The sequence below is a fragment of the Gorilla gorilla genome, chromosome 6, assembly GCF_029281585.2.
Source record: "Gorilla gorilla gorilla isolate KB3781 chromosome 6, NHGRI_mGorGor1-v2.1_pri, whole genome shotgun sequence".
Lineage (NCBI taxonomy): Eukaryota > Metazoa > Chordata > Mammalia > Primates > Hominidae > Gorilla > Gorilla gorilla.
Genome location: NC_073230.2, coordinates 56,729,467 through 56,732,008, shown reverse-complemented (window position 1 = coordinate 56,732,008; position 2,542 = coordinate 56,729,467). Strand labels below are relative to the sequence as shown.

Here is a 2,542-nt window from a genome sequence, read left to right as displayed (position 1 = left end):
ATCTCTGCTAAAAATACAAAAATTAGCTGGGCATGGTGGTGCAAGCCTGTAGTCCCAGCTACTTGGGAGGCTGAGGCAGGAGAATTGCTTAAACCCGGGAAGCAGAGGTTGCAATGAGCTGAAATCACGCCACTGCACTCTAGCCTGGGTGACAGAGTGAGACTCCATCTCAGAAAAAAAAAGAAAAGAAAAGAAAAGAAAAAAAAAAGTGGAGAGTACTCTTCCCTTTTCCCTTGTGCCAGAGAGCATCTCACAGCCTCGTAGGGAGGTCACAGAGTCCATGCGCCTTTTCCTTTCTTGGGTCCTGCATACACACCTGCCGCACCCACCATGAATGAGGAGTATGATGTGATTGTGCTGGGCATTGGCCTGATGGAATGTATCCTTTTGGGTGTAACGTCAGTGAAGGGCAAGAAAGTTCTTCATATGGATTGAAACCCTTACAATGGAGGAGAGAGTGCCTCTATAACACTACTGGAAGATTTATACAAAATATTTAAAATACCAGGACCACCATCACCGTCAATGGGGAGAGGAAGAGACTGGAATGTTGACTTGATTCCCAAGTTCCTTGTGGCTAATGGTCAGCTGGTTAAATGCTGCTTTATACAGAGATAACTCACTATCTGGATTTTAGTGACTGAAGGGAGCTTTATCTATAAGGGTGGACAAATCTACAAGGTTCCTTCCACTGAAACAGAAGCCCTGACATCTAGCTTAATAGGACTGTTTAAGAAATGTCACTTCAGGAAATTCCTAGTTTATGTTGCCAACTTAGATGAAAAAGATCCGAGAACTTTAGAGGGAATTGATCCTAAGAAGACCACAATGTGAGAGGTGTATAAGGAATTTGATTTGGGCCAAGATGTTATAGATTTTACTGGTCATGCTCTTGCACTTTACAGAACTGATGACTACTTAGATCAACCATGTTGTGAAACCATTAATAGAATTAAACATGACAGTGAATCTTTGGCAAGATACGTCAAAAGTCCATACATTTATCCACTCTATGGCCTTGGAGAACTGCCACAAGGCTGTTTGCAAGGCTAAATGCTATTTATGGAGGTACCTATATGCTGAATAAGCCAATTGAAGAAATCATTGTGCAGGATGGAAAAGTAATTGGTGTAAAATCCGAAGGAGAAATTGCTCACTGTAAGCAGCTCATCTGTGACCCTAGCTATGTAAAAGATCAGCTAGAAAAAGTGGGCCAGGTCATCAGAGTTATTTGCATCCTCAGCCACTCCATCAAGAACACCAGTGTTGTCAGCTCCTGCCAGATCATTATTCCACAGAACCAAGTCAGTAGAAAGTCAGATGTCTGTGTTTGCACGATCTCCTCTGTGCACAATGTAGCGACACAAGAGAAGTATATTGCCATAGTTACTACAACTGTGGAAACCAAGGAGCCTGAGAAGGAAGTCATATCAGCTTTGGAGCTCTTGGAGCCAACTAGATGGGAATTTGTTAGTATCAGTGGCCTCCTGGTACTGAAAGACTTGGGAACAGAAAGCCAGATCTTTATTTCCCGTGCATACAACCCTACCACTCACTTTGAGACAATTGTGATGACATTAAAAACATCTATAAGAAGATTACAGGATTCGAGTTTGACTTTGAGGAAATGAAGCGCAAGAAAAATGACATCTATGGGGAAGACTAACACCAGTGCATGTTATTATCTAATTAGGACAAATTTAAAATTTGGCAAATAATGCATATTATTTGCAATCGATATTGTAAGGCCTGCTTTTGTAATCAAAATGGAGAGATTGAAGAGTGCTGTGTCAGTAAATACTCCTCCCCTTCATCTTTCTAACAACATGTATTAACTCGTTTTCATGGAGTGGCTATTCAGAATTGACAGGTTACCACATTCTCTTCAATCTAACCAAACTGGCTTTTTTTTCTAGTGAAGGATCAGCTTTAAACAAACATTGTGATTCTGATACAGACAACTTGAAATGGTGTTTGTATCTTTTAATCAGCGTAGGCTTTGCAATTATGTGCTTCTGCTGCTCAAGAGCTGGATACATACAGATTGTGTGCCATCTGTCATCTTGACATTCAGGAGATTCTAAATTGAATATGTCATGGTTTGGCGTGGCATCCAGAAGTTTTTCCTATGACTTTATATTTTGTATTATGTCAAATATTATGGCAGGGCACGAGTAGTATAGCCATAAGTTTGGTTTAGGACATAAAATTCTAACCAAACTCCAGACACAGGGAGTCATTTAGAGAAAGCGGTATGTGGTGTTTTAACCCAATAAAGTTGATGAAAGAAAAGGGGAGAAGAAGTGAACATAAAGCGGGTAAAGTGTAGAAGCATCTTTTATATCTCAGGCATGGCTTCTTCAATGGACCAAACTGTAATGCAGTATTGACTTGACAGAACTCCTACTTCTGTCTCAAAATGGCTCCGAATTATTTCTCTCCTACAAAATGAAGCCAAATTCTGAGAACAAACAAACAACAACAACGACAAAAGTGGAGAGGTAGTTTTTCTATTACTCTAAGTTGTGAAGGTATTCAGTTC

The 2,542-nt window shown here is 40.3% G+C and overlaps 1 pseudogene; it reads left to right on the top strand.

Annotated features, from left to right (window-relative positions):
* The first annotated feature begins 330 nt into the window (after nt 1-330).
* Nucleotides 331-1,666, top strand: LOC101139080 (rab GDP dissociation inhibitor beta-like; annotated as a pseudogene).
* The last annotated feature ends 876 nt before the right edge of the window (nt 1,667-2,542 follow it).